This window comes from Bombina bombina, chromosome 4, assembly GCF_027579735.1.
Source record: "Bombina bombina isolate aBomBom1 chromosome 4, aBomBom1.pri, whole genome shotgun sequence".
In the NCBI taxonomy this organism is placed as follows: Eukaryota; Metazoa; Chordata; class Amphibia; order Anura; family Bombinatoridae; genus Bombina; species Bombina bombina.
Genome location: NC_069502.1, coordinates 468,289,743 through 468,308,029, shown reverse-complemented (window position 1 = coordinate 468,308,029; position 18,287 = coordinate 468,289,743). Strand labels below are relative to the sequence as shown.

The window sequence follows — 18,287 nt, the reverse complement described above, 5'->3', positions numbered from 1 at the left end:
TTTTTTTTTTTAATATTTACAGTACTGTTACAACAAATATGAGTGGTGGCAATAGTTGGCAAGTGGGCCTGGCACATACGCTGGCAGGCAGGCAACTGCAATTAGATTACACTAGCAGACTGATGTTTCACAGTCAAAAAAGTTTTTTTTTTTAAATATTTACACTACTTTTATAACAAATATGAGTGGTGGCACTAGTTGGCAAGTGGGCCTGGCACACACGCTGGCAGGCAGGCAACTGCAATTAGATTACACTAGCAGACTGATGTTTCACAGTCAAAAAAGTTTTTTTTTAAAATATTTACACTACTGTTACAACAGATATGAGTGGTGGCACTAGTTGGCAAGTGGGCCTGGCACACACGCTGGCAGGCAGGCAACTGCAATTAGATTACACTAGCAGACTGATGTTTCACAGTCAAAAAAGTTATTTATTTAAATATTTACACTACTGTTACAACAAATATGAGTGGTGGCACTAGTTGGCAAGTGGGCCTGGCACACACGCTGGCAGGCAGGCAACTGCAATTAGATTACACTAGCAGACTGATGTTTCACAGTCAAAAAAGTTTTTTTTAAAAAAATATTTACACTACTGTTACAACAAATATGAGTGGTGGCACTAGTTGGCAAGTGGGCCTGGCACACACGCTGGCAGGCAGGCAGGCAACTGCAATTAGATTACACTAGCAGACTGATGTTTCACAGTCAAAAAAGTTTTTTTTTTAAATATTTACACTACTGTTACAATAAATGAGTGGTGGCACTAGTTGGCAAGTGGGCCTGGCACACACGCTGGCAGGCAGGCAACTGCAACTAGCAGACTGACGTTTTAAAGTCAAAAAAGTTTTTTTTTTTTATATTTATACTACTGTTATAACAAATATGAGTGGTGGCACTAGTTGGCAAGTGGGCCTGGCACACACGCTGGCAGGCAGGCAACTGCAATTAGATTACACTGGAGGTGGCTTCCTGTGGGGGCAGAGCTAGCAGAGGGAGCGCTAGCACGACGCTCTGTGGGAAAGAGCCAGTTTCTAACGGACCCAAGTGACCACTTTCCTTGACCCAAAATCCAAAGGGGTTTGGAAGCATTAGCTGTCGCTAGGAAGCCTTCTATCACCTATCGGCCCTGTCGGTGAGGGCACAGTAGCAGGCTAGGTTACCTTAAACATATACCTTGACCTGTGGACGGGAGCTCAATCTGCACAGGAAGTTGGAGTGACACCAGAAGTGTTTACACGCCAAGTGGAGAGTGCCGCGGCATACGGAGGCATTAAGGGAATCCAGGTAAACACCTATCAGGCAAGCTGCATTCCAGGCGGAGGTGATGTGGTGTGAATACAAAGGTGCCCTCCCTCTGTGAACCTTACCTGTGGACCGCCTATGTGAAGGGAATCAAAGCAAACAGCTGGGCTTTCTGACCGGCTAAGACGGACAAAACAAGTTCCTGTTGACAAGGACCGGCACAGACTACACATGACGCTGGAGTAACAGCGCAATTAGGCGCGCTGGACCAGAGGAGAGCCGGGTCATTCAGAGACGCCGGAGGAGCGTGTAAAAACATGCTGGAGATTGGGGGCACGTAGCTGCACAGCCAGATACGAGCGGCCCCTGAGTGAACACAAGGAGACCTGCCGGAGGAGTTCACTGACTCGTGAGTTATATCCTGCGATACTCTATGTTTTATTTTTTACTGTGGGACTTATTTGAAGGAAGGTGCCGACAAGGGAGAGGCAAGGGTGACGGCTCATAATAGGCCTCTTGAATAGCACTAACAAATATAGCTTGCTTGCACTAACACACACTGCTTGCTTATGCCTAAATTACAGTGACTAAGATCCAATCTTAAGCAAGTTAAAGAGTGCTTGACGTCTGTACTGAAGGGAATATGGCCCAGAAGTATATATTGCCTTAACTAGATACTACAGGTTAATTCTTGTCCCGTATCTGATATGACTGTTGAAGATCAATATATGTTAATAGCGGCAAGTTATATTAAAGTTTGGAACGCATCTGGGAAAGACTTTTGCTACTAATTTTACTGGGTCTCATATTTTGCTAAGGTTGGGGCGATGGTTTGGCCTTGTAACTGAACCCCCTGTGGTATATTCAGGAAATGTTTTTTGGCTCACCACTACTAGACATGGATCTGATTAAACCCAGCTAGCCCTGAGAAGGGCAGATGTTTACATTTGAGACTGGAGATCAAGGAATATAAGGTGCTCAGATAACCAAGACTTTTAGTATCAATACTCTATAACCTTGTGTGGTCTGGTTTAGAATACGACCAGACGACTGAGTATTACCCGGAGAAGGGAAACGCTTAAATCTGATTGGAGGGCTTCTTCTTACTACAGATTAGAATACCCTAGGCCGGCACAGACTGGGCAAGGCACATCAGGAGCTGGGAAAGTAATCTCTTCAGTGTGGAGAGCAGGGAGTCGCAGGCTCCTCACAAACCTGCCAGGAATAGGGACATTGGCATACCCTGGCATACTTAGCCACTAGGAGAAGCAATTCTTGATTCAGAGACAGGTCATCTCTCTATCAGTGGGCCAATATTTGACTAGGATTGGGGCGCGAACCCAAGTATCATAGTTTATAGGCCTTTGTTCACCAGATGGTTTTTAGCGGATGCCATTTACATTTGGACTGACTGCCATCTTATTGTACGCATTATATCGGTATTTAACGCTGATTAGTAGAGAAGATACCGCAGGCAGCTGATGTGATTACAATTTAACTTTTTTATAGGCTTTGCAGGTGTTGAATATCTGTATCTGGTGGTTTCTCAGTGTGTACTCATTAGGGATATGAATATTTAATGTGAGTTTAAGTATGTAATGAGAAAAATCCCTATACCGGTTTAAGGACCTAATTATAAAAAAGTTGTTTATACTTGCTGCCAGCAGGTTGTACAGACAGAGGTTAAACGGCCATAGGCCTTGAGTCTGAGCATATCATTCTGGATAGGGTGTTTTGACACTTAAATAAGGGTATTCCTAGTGTCTTCTCCCAGATAATTAGTTAAATAAGACTGTGATTTGTTTAGGTGGGTTTTGACTCCTCTAGGTTGTTACAAATTAAAAGGTGCCAGTCCATTGAGACTTAGAACAAGTATACGGAAGTCTTAGGCCCACTATTTGCAGGGTATAGTATATCTTAACATCTTAAGAGCAATTTTCTAAGGCTCTACTGCTAGAGCTAAAGACTCAGTTAGAGGTTGCAGACAAATTCGCTGGGGTATTCAGACCAACTGTTTCAGGTGGTCCTGAAATTTAGGTCCCGATTTTGGGTGGTGACGCGATAAATTTCTCTCACTTAGTGTCACTAGGGTTGGTTTGTGGGGGTCTTCTCGTGTCTTTTACCCCCTCTTCTTGAGTTTCCCCATTTCCCTTCACCCCTACCCCCACTATTCTCACTTCCTATTCACCTTTTTGATTTTCTACACTACCACAGAACCACTCCAATTGGATTCATTTTTCTTTTTATCACACCTAACTGGAACAAAGCTCTTTTGCTCCCCTACTCATGGACAAATATATGTCCCACTCTAAACCAAATTCACCCGCGATGCCACCAAAACAGAAGGACAAAAGGACCAAGCCCAGTGAGCCGGAGGCCTGCAGCGACTTAAGTCTGAGTAGTATTGATACTACAACACTATTACATCAAATATATGAACTGTTAATGCCTCAGTTTGATGCCCTGAAACAAGAAATAAGTAATTTATCGGCAGAAGTCAAGCAATTCTCCCCTAGACTTATGGAATTGGAAACGAGAGCTTCCGACATGGAGGATAAACTCTCCACTCAGGAACAGATAAATGAGACACAATACAAGACCCTACATATATTACAAGCTAAGTTAGAGGATTTGGAGGATAGGTCGCGGCGCAATAACCTTAGGGTTATTGGGCTCCCTGAAACAGCAGAATATTCCGATCTTCTAAAATTTGCCTCTACTACACTCCCGCAAATGGTTGGCAGTCACATAGAAAATTTAGTGATTCCAGTGGAGAGAGCACACAGATTAGGGCCAGTACGTGACAAATCTGTTGTTGTACATAAACCCAGACCAGTAATAATAAAATTTTTAAACTTCCAAGATAAGTTTCACATTTTAAGATTGTATCATAAGAATAATGGAATTAAGGTAGGCCAGACGAGATTACTATTGTTTCAGGATTTTTCGATAGAAACACAAACAAAGCGGAGGGAAATGGCGCCATACTGCTCCAGGCTTATTAATGCCAACTTGAAGGCTAGATTGTTGTATCCTGCTAAAATTGTGCTGGAGAAGGATGGCGCCATACTCACATTTTCGAAAGTTGAAGAAATCAAGGCCTACTGTCAAAAGAATGGGGTACAGTGATGCTATCAGGCGCCTTAGGCGGAAATCTGTAATTACTGGAATGATGTTAGTTCTAATGTTGAGAATGCTGTTTTTTTTAGGTTTATGGTGTTTTGATGTATGTTTTTTCTTTTTATTTTCTTTGTTTACTTTTCCATCCATGCTGAAAAATGGGAAGGGAATTCTGTTTAGTAGTGTTGGGGGAGCACAGGCCCCCCAACAACCATTGAGATATGTTCATTTTAATAGACACTTGAATGTTAAGCTCAGGTATTGCAGTATTAGCAATTTGCCTGCTGGGACTCGGGACCTCCCTACATGTTTAATTTACTTCCCCCTATTTTTTCTTTTTTTTTTTTTTCTTCCCCTCTCTCTCGCCGCGACCTAGCAAAGGACCTGATAAATAGAGATGAACAAACTTAATATATTATCCTGGAATATAGGAGGGATCTCCTCACCTATTAAGCGGAAGTTAATGATAAAACTTCTGGGATCCCACAAACCGGATTTAGCTTTAATCCAAGAAACTCACCTACCCCCGGTAGAAGCTGTTAAACTACAAACTAAATGGGTAGGGGAGGTATTATTTACACCCTATAGTCAAAGGAAAAGAGGATCAGCTATATTGCTTAACAAACATTTAGACTATCAAATTCTAGCATCATATAATGATCCAGATGGAAGGTATCAAATTTTAGAAATTGTAATAGACAAAAAATTATATGTTTTTTGCAATCTTTATGGCCCCAACAAAACAGATAGAGACTTCTGGGATATATTGGGATTGAAACTCTTTCAGTTTGTCGGCAAAAACATAATAGTAGTTGTTGATTACAACATGACTTTTTCAGATATTTTAGACAGATTTAATAGCAGATCGATGGACAAAAAGACAAGGGAAACTAAGATACTACACAAGTTCTGTCTGAAACTGGCACTTAAGGATGTTTGGCGAGTTCAACACCCAGATCAGAGGCGGTATACGTGCGAGTCCAGGTCATTCAGATCCTTCTCTATGATAGACTTTTTCTTAGTCTCTAGCCAATTGATGAAATCCGACATAAAATCGGATATCAAAGATATCACGCTATCTGATCATGCAATCATCTCACTGGAGATCCAATATAGGGCCCCCATCCGGAGCAGTAATGCGCGCTTTTTTTTCCACAATATCTGGATCAGAATATCAAATTTAGGTCATGGCTGCAAGAAAGATGGAGAGAGTTTTTTAACCACAACAAAGATTATTTGAATAAACCTGAATCCTCTGGGAAACCGCAAAGGTGGTCCTTAGAGGCGAAATAAAAGCATACCTAATTAGGATGAAGAAAAAAAGGGATCAGAGAGAGGAACAACTAGCCAATACACTCAAAAATGCATATACGCGCTATATCCAGGATAAAACTATACTTAGTTGGGATAAATACAGAAAGATTAGAGGGGAACGTGATCTCTTTCTTAAACAAAAGATGGTAGAAGAGGATCAGAAGCAAAAAGCTTTTTTCGCAGGGAGCCAGGGCATTTCGGCAAAAATATTAGCTAAAATCACAAAAACTAGACAACAGAAAAACTTTATCTCAGTTATTGATTATCAGAATATGAGATTTAACAAGAGTTCAGAAATAAGACAAGTCTTTTTAGACTACTACCAAAAGGTATATTCTCCTAGTGTAATAGAACAAGACAATAAAGAGAAGTTCTGGCAGAAGGTTGAAGTACCCCAGATTACAAATCAAGATTTACAAATGTTGAACAAACCAATCACAATAAAAGAGATATCAGATGCTATAACCAACCTCAAAGGAGGTAAATCCCCAGGGCCGGATGCTTTGCCAGCCAAATTTTATAAACTCTTGCGAGAACAAATTCTTCCCCTTCTACATGTGTTATTCAATGATTATTTTATTGGAAACAAATCACAATCTTCACTGTTTACAGCTTCAAATGTAGTTCTGATTTTAAAGAAGGGAAAAGATCCTAGTTCTCCTTCATCATATAGACCTATTTCCCTCCTAAATCAGGACTATAAATTGCTGACGGCTATTATCTCTAACCGTCTTAAAAAATGTTTGCACTACATTATACATCCAGACCAGTCAGGATTTATGACAGGACGTAATCCAGTCAAAAATATACGAAGAGTACAGCTGGTCCTGGATTATTTTGCAAATAAAGCTTATAAGACAGCACACTCCAAACCCGACCTTGCAATTCTCACAGTCGACGCCGAAAAGGCGTTCGACTCGATCAGGTGGGATCATCTTTTTAACTCATTAGAGAGATTTGGACTGACAGGGGTATTCCATCAGTTCATACAGAGAATTTATAAAAAATCCACTATCAGCAATCATAGTAAATGGTGAAGCATCAGATAGATTCCCTTTGGGGCGAGGGACAAGACAGGGCTGCCCTCTATCCCCATTACTTTTTAATTTGTCCCTAGAACCCCTGGCAATTTATTTAAGACAGGAGTTGAAGGGGATTAGAATAGGCCCTCAGGATTTAGAACTCTCACTCTTTGCGGACAATCTTTTACTATTTCTAAGCAGTACAGCCCAGTCCATACCACAAGTTCTATCCATATTTAAGCTGTTTGGATCCTTTTTGGGTTATAGGATTAATAACGAGAAATCGGAATTATTATGGATATATAAACCAGCCCAGGCAATAACCCATCCGTTTCATGAAACTGCGTGTATACAATATTTGGGTATAAGCTTGAGTAGAAATCCTAGGGACTGGTATGGACTGAACTTTCCTAAATGTATTAAAGAAATACAAGAAAAAGTTCAAATTTGGTCCAATTTACCACTGAGCACCTCGGCTAGAATCATGCTTATAAAAGCTATCATATTTCCTAAATTGTTATACTTCCTTCAAAATTTTCCATTGTTACTATATAATAAAGACATTCTTATGCTACAGAGGGCTTTTAATAATCTTATCTGGAGAGGGAAAAAGCCACGAATAGCATTTGTAACCCTAACACTCCCAAAACATTGTGGAGGCCTCTCATGCCCAAATATTAGAATTTATTATTATGCAGCTGTGTGCAAGTTTGCGTTAGACTGGATTACTGAGAAAGGCCACGTTACACTGTATGACCTGGAATCGCATTTGATTCCCACTTTTAATCTAAAAGCAATTTTACATAACCCAGCGATAAAATTGCAGACTAATATAACACAATATGTTACCATTAAAGATGTTGTTAGGATGTGGCAGAAAGTGTGTTTAGGAACTAAAATTAATTTTCACAAGTCGGTCTTTCTCCCACTAACAGAAAATCTAAGCTTTTCGCCAGGGCTGAATATGTCGGTCTTTTCTAGATGGGCGCAAGCTGGCCTTCATTTTCTAGGCCAATTATGTCAGGAAAATAAGCTAGTAGTAAGATCCTTTGAGGAGTTGAAAGGTAAATATAATCTAGAAAGGTCATCCTTCTATGCCTATCTACAAATATGCCACTGGATTGCGAATTTAAGAACTGAAACGGGGATGGAATTAGAAAGGGGGGAATTAGGTAGAGTAATCCAATCCTACACTGATGAGGTCAAAAGAATTTCACAAGTATACAAAATGTTAATTATCACCCAAGGGGAAATTCATACGAACAGATTACTTGGGAAAGGGGACATAGTAGAAAAAGAGCGGATCACCACCAGTGTTAGGTTAAGAACGAAAGCAACGACTCTAGTTGCCTGGTGGGAATCCCATATCAAACTATTGAATATGGCATATTTCTCCCCTGCCCGAGTATCTATATGGAGTGGTAATATAGTATCAGGGGAGTGCCCCAAATGTAGACAAGAAAGGGCAGATTTAATTCATTGCCTGTGGAAGTGTCCTAAAGTTAGGCAATTCTGGAATAAAGTTAATTACTGGTGCAATAAGGTCATGGGAATCCAGGTGGATTTCTCACAGCTTGAGGTATTTTTTCTATTTCAATATAACAATAGCAAACCTGGAATCAACCACAAATTCCTGAACGCAATGATATTAGTAGGGAGAAATGTGATCCTCACTAACTGGAAGAGTAGAGATGACCTTAAGTTGTCTGAATTTTGTAGGAAAGCCCAGTATCAAATAATATTGGATCAGCACAATATAAAAATCAGCAATAATAAAAAACTATGGCAATTTTTTACCAAATGGAAATTGATGATTCTATCCCTTCCCTTAACCATTCAGAGGCAAATAGTGGTAGTCTTTAAGAAGCCCGAGTGGTTCCTGCAGTAGATACAGATAGGAGTTCCCAAGAACATGGTCATTTGACTAGGCTGTCGGTGAGAGGGGGATTTATTGCCCCCTCTCCTTCTCGGGTGGGGTTTTTCTTTTTTCTTTTCCCTCTTTTTTGTTTCTTTTGGGTCCTAGAGTCACCAGGACTTGATAATAATGTAAATATGGAATGAGATCCAGTGAAGTAAGGCACACTTCACTGGACTATATTGTGGTAATGTATTTTGATGGAATATTGTTTTTTGGGTAGGCAAACTACCTATAGAATTCGGAGTCTGTAATTGTCAAGATTTTCTTTTGCACTCCAAGACCGGATCAGGTATTTAGCACCCAGGGCTGGATGTTGCTGAGTTACAGGATGTGTACCTGATCCGGTCTTGGAGTGCAGATCCCTTCCATGTTTTGTATTTTCTATGGGTGATTACAGCCACCTGTGCACCCCTTCTTTGTTCTCAGTCTGTTTGGCTTTGTTAGCTCGCATGATAGTATGGCTGTGTTAGGGACTCAGGCAATGCAAAGGACCTTGACGTGGTGCCTGAGCTTTCCCATTTGGCCAGATGCGGTGACTAACCTTACCAGTTGTGATTTTATCTTAGCTATGAGCTAGCTGGTGAGTGCTGGGTGTTTCTATGTGTTGTATTACTTTTTATTTGTAATCCCCCTTGTTTCTTGCACCCATTCCGGACTGGAGTTAACTGCCTGTGGCTCTGGTGACATCACAGCTTTTTTGGAGTGCAATTTAGCACCCAGGGCGGGATGTTGCTGAGTTACAGGATGTGTACCTGATCCGGTCTTGGAGTGCAGATCCCTTCCATGTTTTGTATTTTCTATGGGTGATTACAGCCACCTGTGCACCCCTTCTTTGTTCTCAGTCTGTTTGGCTTTGTGAGCTCGCATGATAGTATGGCTGTGTTAGGGACTCAGGCAATGGAAAGGACCTTGACGTGGTGCCTGAGCTTTCCCATTTGGCCAGATGCGGTGACTAACCTTTCCAGTTGTGATTTTATCTTAGCTGTGAGCTAGCTGGTGAGTGCTGGGTGTTTCTATGTGTTGTATTACTTTTTATTTGTAATCCCCCTTGTTTCTTGCACCCATTCCGGACTGGGGTTAACTGCCTGTGGCTCTGGTGACATCACAGCTTTTTTGGAGTGCTATTTAGCACCCAGGGCTGGATGTTGCTGAGTTACAGGATGTGTACCTGATCCAGTCTTGGAGTGCAGATCCCTTCCATGTTTTGTATTTTCTATGGGTGATTACAGCCACCTGTGCACCCCTTCTTTGTTCTCAGTCTGTTTGGCTTTGTGAGCTCGCATGATAGTATGGCTGTGTTAGGGACTCAGGCAATGGAAAGGACCTTGACGTGGTGCTTGAGCTTTCCCATTTGGCCAGATGTGGTGACTAACCTTTCCAGTTGTGATTTTATCTTAGCTGTGAGCTAGCTGGTGAGTGCTGGGTGTTTCTATGTGTTGTATTACTTTTTATTTGTAATCCCCCTTGTTTCTTGCACCCATTCCGGACTGGGGTTAACTGCCTGTGGCTCTGGTGACATCACAGCTTTTTTGGAGTGCTATTTAGCACCCAGGGCTGGATGTTGCTGAGTTACAGGATGTGTACCTGATCCGGTCTTGGAGTGCAGATCCCTTCCATGTTTTGTATTTTCTATGGGTGATTACAGCCATCTGTGCACCCCTTCTTTGTTCTCAGTCTGTTTGGCTTTGTGAGCTCGCATGATAGTATGGCTGTGTTAGGGACTCAGGCAATGGAAAGGACCTTGACGTGGTGCCTGAGCTTTCCCATTTGGCCAGATGCGGTGACTAACCTTTCCAGTTGTGATTTTATCTTAGCTGTCAGCTAGCTGGTGAGTGCTGGGTGTTTCTATGTGTTGTATTACTTTTTATTTGTAATCCCCCTTGTTTCTTGCACCCATTTCGGACTGGGGTTAACTGCCTGTGGCTCTGGTGACATCACAGCTTTTTTGGAGTGCTATTTAGCACCCAGGGCTGGATGTTGCTGAGTTACAGGATGTGTACCTGATCCGGTCTTGGAGTGCAGATCCCTTCCATGTTTTGTATTTTCTATGGGTGATTACAGCCACCTGTGCACCCCTTCTTTGTTCTCAGTCTGTTTGGCTTTGTGAGCTCGCATGATAGTATGGCTGTGTTAGGGACTCAGGCAATGGAAAGGACCTTGACGTGGTGCCTGAGCTTTCCCATTTGGCCAGATGCGGTGACTAACCTTTCCAGTTGTGATTTTATCTTAGCTGTGAGCTAGCTGGTGAGTGCTGGGTGTTTCTATGTGTTGTGTGTGTATATATATATATATATATATATATATATAAAGCACGCACATGTCTATATAGCAATTTTATATAACAATTCATAGAAGGTATCAGTTGAACATTTATTTAAGTACATACATCTAAGTACCAGGGAATTCTTCCAATTTTCTAGATGATATAGTTTTATAAAATATAAGGAGAGACGACGAGAGAGAGAGAAAAAAAAAAGCAGATAACAACGACATCCTCACCCTTTCCCCCTTTAACATCTGTTCAAATATTTAAGTCAAAACTTTATTATCTTTACTGTTGGTATGATCTCTATATTAAACCTTTATATACCACGTTTTGAGTTTCCTCGTTCAGTGTATTTATATATTGTTCCCATTTATTCATAAAACCAAGTTTTCTCCCTCTAATGTCACCTAATGTATCATATTTCTCTATTATTAATTTTTGCCATATTGCTTTCTTAAGAATTGTACAAGATGGACACTTTCTTTCAATCCACAATTTTGTAATTGTTTTTCTTGCCAAAACTATAACCATCACAATAAATAATTTAAATTGTGACATCTTTAGATTAGATATTTGTAATAGAAAAATTGCTTGTTTGTGAATGATATAATTCATTTTGATTATCTGAGATATCCAAAATTAAACCTGTGCCCAATATTGATATATCCTTGGGCACTCCCAAAAATAATGTGATAGATTAGGAAATGGGTATGAACATTTTGGGCAAATTGGGCAGTTTCCCTTTGCACATTTATATCTTTTAGTCGATGTAATATAGTCGTTGTGTAAAATTCTGTACTGTGATTCTCTCAAATCGCTTGCCAGTGTAGTTTGCTTCACAATTTTCACACTATAATATAGTTGTTTCTTAGTGTTTTCTATGTCCATTAACTGGTTGCATTTTTTAACCGTCTTGGGGTTATTTACCTCCACTAGCATATTTATTAATTTATTGTATATGTTGGTTAGTTTGTGGTTACCTTTTTCATAATTTTCACACAATTCTGTTATATTCTTTGTACAATTACTTATTAAATCTCACATAACCTTTTTTAAATATGATTTAATCTGAAAATAATAAAAATAATTTTTAATTTTAACTTCGTATTTTTCAAAAATCTCTTGAATAGAGTATACAACTTTATTATTCTCATGATAGAGGTCCCCTATTTTATTAATTCCACAATTTCCCCAATTACGAAATGGGTAATTATTACCCATTTGAAATTTAGGGTTGCCTGTAATAGGAATATATTGTGAATACTTGTAATTTATCCCTAAGAATCTATTTATAACTAAGTTTCCATATTGCCAGAGAATCTCGGAAAACTATATGGTTTTTAATATTTTTAGGAATTTCGGTGACCTCAGCATGGGGTAAATATGCTATTGATATAGATTTAATCAATTCTTTCTCTAGTTTCACATTGACATATTTATCTTTTCCTGTTATCCATTCCATATTGTATCTTGCTAATGCCGCCAAATTGTAATATTTTATATTTGGCAGACTCCATCCTAATTTCTTTGCGGGCAATTGTAACTTAGAGGCACTAATTCTTGATTTATTTCCATTCCATAAAAACTCCCTTATTGGAGTATTGAGTAATTTTAATCTTTAGTGGAGATTCTTAGTGGAAGCATGTGAATAGGGTATAATAACCTAGGTAAGATAGACATTTTAATTACGTGAACTCTACCCATTAGATTTAGATTTAAGTTCTGCCATGTTTTAAGATCTTTAAGAATATTTTTAATTAACGGTGGAAAATTAAGATCATATATTCTATTAGGATCGTTAGATATTTTTATTCCCAAATACGTCATGATCTCTACTACTTCCTCAAAAGCATATTTTTTTTCCTTCATTTTTTCATATAGCCATAATATCTGGGATTTCTTCATATTTATCTTATATCCTGAATTATATCCAAATAGAGAAATACTTTCTATAATCTGCTCTATACATGTTTCTGGATCTGATACAAAAAGTAGTAAATCATCTACAAATAAGGCCATCTGTATGTATGTTTTCTCGATCAAGATACCTGGGGAGTTTTTTTTTAGGAGATGTATGAGTGGCTCCAGAGCTAAATTAAATAAAAGCAGGGAATGTTTCCTGTTGAGGACTCCATTAAAGACCCTTCATATACTGTACCCAAAGTTGAACGGGCCATTTCCACTCTGGCTAAGAGAACCACTATTCCTAGTAAGAATAGCTGTTCTTTGAAGGATCCAATGGACAAGAAGCTGGAGGCTTATTTGAAAAAGATTTATGTTCATCAAGGTCTCCAATGGCCACCTGAGGTGTGTATTGCCACTGTGACTAGTGCGGCATCTTATTGGTTCGACGCCTTGTCTGATCCTCTTCAAGTAGAGACTTTCATGGATGAAATTCAAGATAGGATTAAAGCTTTTAAGTTGTCCAATTCCTTTATTGCAAATGCCATTTTACAGGTTATTAGACTGGGAGCTAAAATTTCTAGTTTCACTCTCCTAGCCCACAGGGCATTATGGTTGAAATCCTGGTCTGCAGACTTTTCCTCTAAAGTCAAGCTTCTGGCAATTCCTTACAAGGGCAAAACCTGGTTTGGACCTGGTTTGGCAGAAATTATCTCTGATATTACGGGTGTAAAAGGGTATTTTCTACCTCAACTTAAGAAGAATAGGCCTAAAGGACATCAGAGTAATTTTCTTTCCTTTCGTAACTTCAGAGAAAAGCCTTCCACTTCTTCTTCTAAGCAGGAACAATCCAAGTCTTCTTGGAAACCCAATCAGTCTTGGAACAAGGGGAAACAATGAAATAAACCAACAGCTGATTCCAAATCAGCATGAAGGGTTTGCCCCAGAGGCAGATTCCATCTCTCAAAATTATCTGCAGACCAGATAAAGAGAGAGGTGTTCTTTAAGAAAGGAATACAACATCTTTCCTCCCTGGGAGTGATAGTTCAAGTTCCAGTGCAGGAACAAGGTCTCGGGTTCTACTCCAACCTATTTGAGGTTCCCAAAAAAAGAGGAAACTTTCCTTATCCAATTCTAGACTTGAAGGGTCTAAACAAGTTTCTCACAGTTCCATCCTTCAAGATGGAGACTATATGCTCCATTGTTCCTTAAGTACAAGAGGGTCAGTTCATGACAACCATAGACCAAAAGGATGCATATCTTCATGTTCCTACAGGGACCATCACAGATTCCTGACATTTGCCTTTCTGGACAAACATTTCCAGTTTGTGGCCCTTCCATTTGGTCTAGCCACAGCTCCCAAATTTTTTTCAAAGGTTCTGGGGGCTCTTTTGACAGTGATGTGTTCTCGTGGAATTGCTGTGGCACCCTACCTGGATGACATATTGGTTCAGGCTCCATCTTTTCAACAAGCAAAAGCTCACACAGAGATATTGTCTTTTCTTCGTTCCCACAGATGGATTGTGAGTCTGGGAAAAAGCTCCCTTTCCCCAGATACAAGAGTAGTGTTCTTAGGGACCATAATAGATTCTCTATTGATGAAGATTTTTCTGACAGAGGTCAGGAAAAAACAAAATAATTTCTTCTTGCCTCTCTCTTCAGGCTACTGCTTATCCTTCAGTGGCTCAATGTATGGAGGTAATCGGTCTGATGGTGGCTTCCATGGACATCATTCCTTTTGCTTGATTCCATTTGAGAGCTCTCCAGTTGTGCATGGTCAGACAATGGAATGGAGACCATGCAGATCTATGTCAGAGAATAGAGTTAGATCAGTCATCAAGGGACTCTCTCCCATAGTGGATTTCTCAGGAACATCTGTCTCAGGGAACATGCTTGCGGAGACCTGCCTGGGTGATCATGTGCATGGACGCCAGCCTGCTGGGCTGGGGAGAAGTCTGGAACTCATTAAAAGCTCAGGGCCTTTGTGACATCTGTCGGAAATAAATACATTTATCAGGTAAGCATAAATTTTGCTTTTCTTTCCTAAGATATGTTGAGTCCATGGCTTGAGTAATTACTGTTGGGAACCAATACCCAAGCTAGAGCACACAGATGACAAGGGAGGGACAAGACAGGTAGACCTGAACCAAAGGCACCACCTCTTAAAGAACCTTACTCTCAAAAGAAAACTCAGCAGAGGCAAAAGAAATCAAATTTAAAAAATTTGGAAAAATTATGCAGAGAAGACTAAGTTGCAGTCTTGCAATCTATTTTACAGAAGCTGCCTTGTTGAATGCCCAAAAGGAGGAAACAGTCCTTGTGGAATGAGCTGCAATTCTCTCAGGAGGCTGCTAACCAGCAGTCTCATAAGAAAAATTAATTAAACCTCTCAACCATAAAGAAGAAAAGTATCAGAAGCTTTGTGACCCAACATTTTATGAGAAACACACAAACAGGGCAGAGAACTGGCGAAAATCAATAGTCGTCTGTATGAAGAATTTCAGAGCACGCAAAACATCTAGATTGTGCAACAAATGTTCCTTATGAAGAATAATAAGGACATAGAGAAGGAACAGCAAGCATCTGAAAACCCAACTTCGAATGAAGAACCACCTTATCAGCATGAAAAATAGCAGCCTGCGGATCATTTGACCTTGAACTGTACCTTGGAAGCTTGGCATTCTGCAGCAACGCCATCAGAACCAATTCCAGCCCCCCCCCCCCCCCCCCCATGTGAGGGTTAACCTAGAGAACACCTCCGGATGGAGAACCCACTCCCTGGGATGAAAATTATGTCTGCTCAGGAAGTCCTCTTCCTAGAATGTGGATGGCTTATAGACAGCAATTGCAAGCTACTGCCCACTGAACAAAGCCGAGCCATCTCCTTCATGTCTAAGGAACTCTGTTCCTCCCCATGCCACTGAGGTGATAGTATCTGACTGGAGCCTGATAAACCGTCTAAGGACAACTGAGGCCAAGCCCCTCAGAGCATTGAAAATCACTCTCCACTCCGAGATGTTGATGGGGAGAGCAGACTCCCCTTGAGTCCAAAGTTCTTGCACCTTTAATGAGTTCCAGACTGCTCCCCAACCCAGCAGACTGGTGTCCGTGGTCAACATTACCCAGGAATATCTCCAGAAACATGCGCCCTGAGACAGATACTCCTGAGAAACCACCACTAAAATGAATCTCTTAAAGCTGAACCAGATCTATCCTCTGAAAGAGATCTGAATGGTCACCGTTCCATTGACTGAGCATGAATAACTGCAGAGTACTCAAATAGACTTGAGAAAAGGGATGACGTCCCTGGGACCCTCAGACCCATTACCTCCATACATTAGGCACTGAAAGTGAAGAGAAAATCAGCTACAGCTGGATTCAAACTCCCAACTTTGGTTACAGGATGGCTAAGCTATATACTGGTTTGCTATAGCTTGCTGTTGGCCAAACAGTAGACTGAAGAGAGAGGTAAGAGGAAGAAATATTTGATTGTCTGACCTCCGTTTATAAATATATTCATAGATAGAAAATCTAATAAGATCCCTCACCCTTGTAGTTGAAACAAGATAACTCTTCCCTAAATTCTCATTCCATGGGAATGTAGAAAAACAAGATCTCTTGAAAAAGAGTTTGCTCATATAATGTCCAGGAGGGCACCCCTGCAATCCTCCAAGACCTAAAGAGTATTTCAAGGAAAGAAACTTGAGAAGATCCCAGATAATGGGAACAAGAAGATGCATATCCTTCAGGTCTATGTTTGTCATGAACAGACCCTCTAGAATCAAAAGAGCATGAATAATACTTTGAAGGACTATACTCTGAAAAACTTGAAACAAAAACTTAGATCCCGTTCCCTGAATGGGACTGGAACTATCACTCCCAGAAAGGAATGTCCTGAACCCAGTTCAAGAACGCCTCTCATTAGACCTGGACTGCAGATACCCTAGAAAGGTGAAATCTGCCCCTGGGAGGAAAAAACTTAGATTGCTACTACAGCACCTGGTATTCTCAGGCGGTCTAACATCCAAGTACTAACCAGGCCCAACCCTGCTTAGCTTCCAAGATCAGACGAGATTGGGCGCATTCAGGGTTGTGTGGACTGACCCTGCAGAAACAGTGAAAGGAAGACTTTACTCTAGTTTATTCAACTTGACATGTGTTAGAAAGACCTTTTTGCCAGACCAGGTCCAAACAAGGTCTCACCCTTGTAAGGAAGCGCCAGAAGCTTAGATTTTGGAAGAAAAATTAAATATAATCCAAATAATGATACATGTCTTGGTCAAATTAGATATTGAACTTGCATCTGCAGTATTATAGAGCCAAGGCTGTGCCACTAAGCCACGGATAGGCTTCTCAGCTGATCAAAATTTCAGCCACAATGCCCTGTAGACTAGTACAGCAAGTCTAAATAGGCAAGGCATCACTCTAGATGATCAAATAAACCTCCAGCTTCTTATTCATGGATCCGTAAAGGAACAGCTATCCTCCATAGGGATCGAAGTACACCGAGCCATAGTAGAAAAAGCTCCCTTCTACCTAAGGCATTTTTATAGAGTCAGCGACAGGAAAATCATTTAAAGGATGGGAGACAGGGAGAAAAGCTACCGTAACTTCTCCTATTCCTGAGAACATTTCTAGAAACACTTCCTCATAGGAAGGAACATCATAGAAATGATAAAGTTAACAAACTTCAAAGGGTTGACAATAACAGGGTTATCGATGTCCAAGTAGCTAAAACATCCTTTAACAGTACATGAGGTGTGCAAGCATACATCTGAAGGAGACCACTTCAGCATCAGATAAAGGAATTATACAGTCCGAATATGAGATTTTACCCTCAGAAGCTATCATCAAATCCTCCTCACCAGACTTAGGAGATAGAGCGGCCTGTGTAGCCAAATGTGGAGCAGAAACCTTACTATCTGAAAAACTTTAATGTCCTCTTGTATTTTCCCTGTAGGTAAGGAAAAACAGATACAGCCACAGATACCGCAGAGGATACCTGAGCTGCAAAACCTGTAGGAAAATTTCACTCCTTCAGGAGATTGAGAGGAACCACAAGGCACTGCATGTAATGCCAAGGAGGCTTGGGATGTTTGAGGAAAAAGTTGTGGCATTGCCTAAACAGCATCCTCCTGAGAAACATGAGGCTAACAAAATAAATTTGCAAAAAAATATATATATTTTTTTTTCTTAAAAATGAACACTGTCACTTTAAGAGTATAGAGACTTGCCGTGAAACAGGACAAACATACATATAAATAGGAACAGACCTCTGTTCCAAACTTATACTCCTGTAGTATAACCATGAAAACCCCCAATTCTCTATCTATAGAAAATTCTTTATTGGGACATTAATGTGAATAATTCCTTAATAGAAGGAAATTCCTTCATAAACATATGTACATGGATGACAATCTTAGACCCCTGATACATAACATCAATATCAGCTTAATCCCCTCCAATTATAGAAAGGTCAATAATGAGGCATTTATAAAAA

General features: G+C 40.3%; 1 long non-coding RNA gene and 1 pseudogene across 1 annotated transcript in view; both read right to left on the bottom strand.

Moving 5' to 3' along the window:
• Positions 1–18,287, bottom strand: part of LOC128656447 (uncharacterized) — a 78,373-nt gene that overhangs the window by 30,847 nt on the left and 29,239 nt on the right. The gene's annotated exons all lie outside the window — the stretch shown is intronic.
• LOC128658470 (uncharacterized) lies at positions 16,775–16,894 on the bottom strand (annotated as a pseudogene).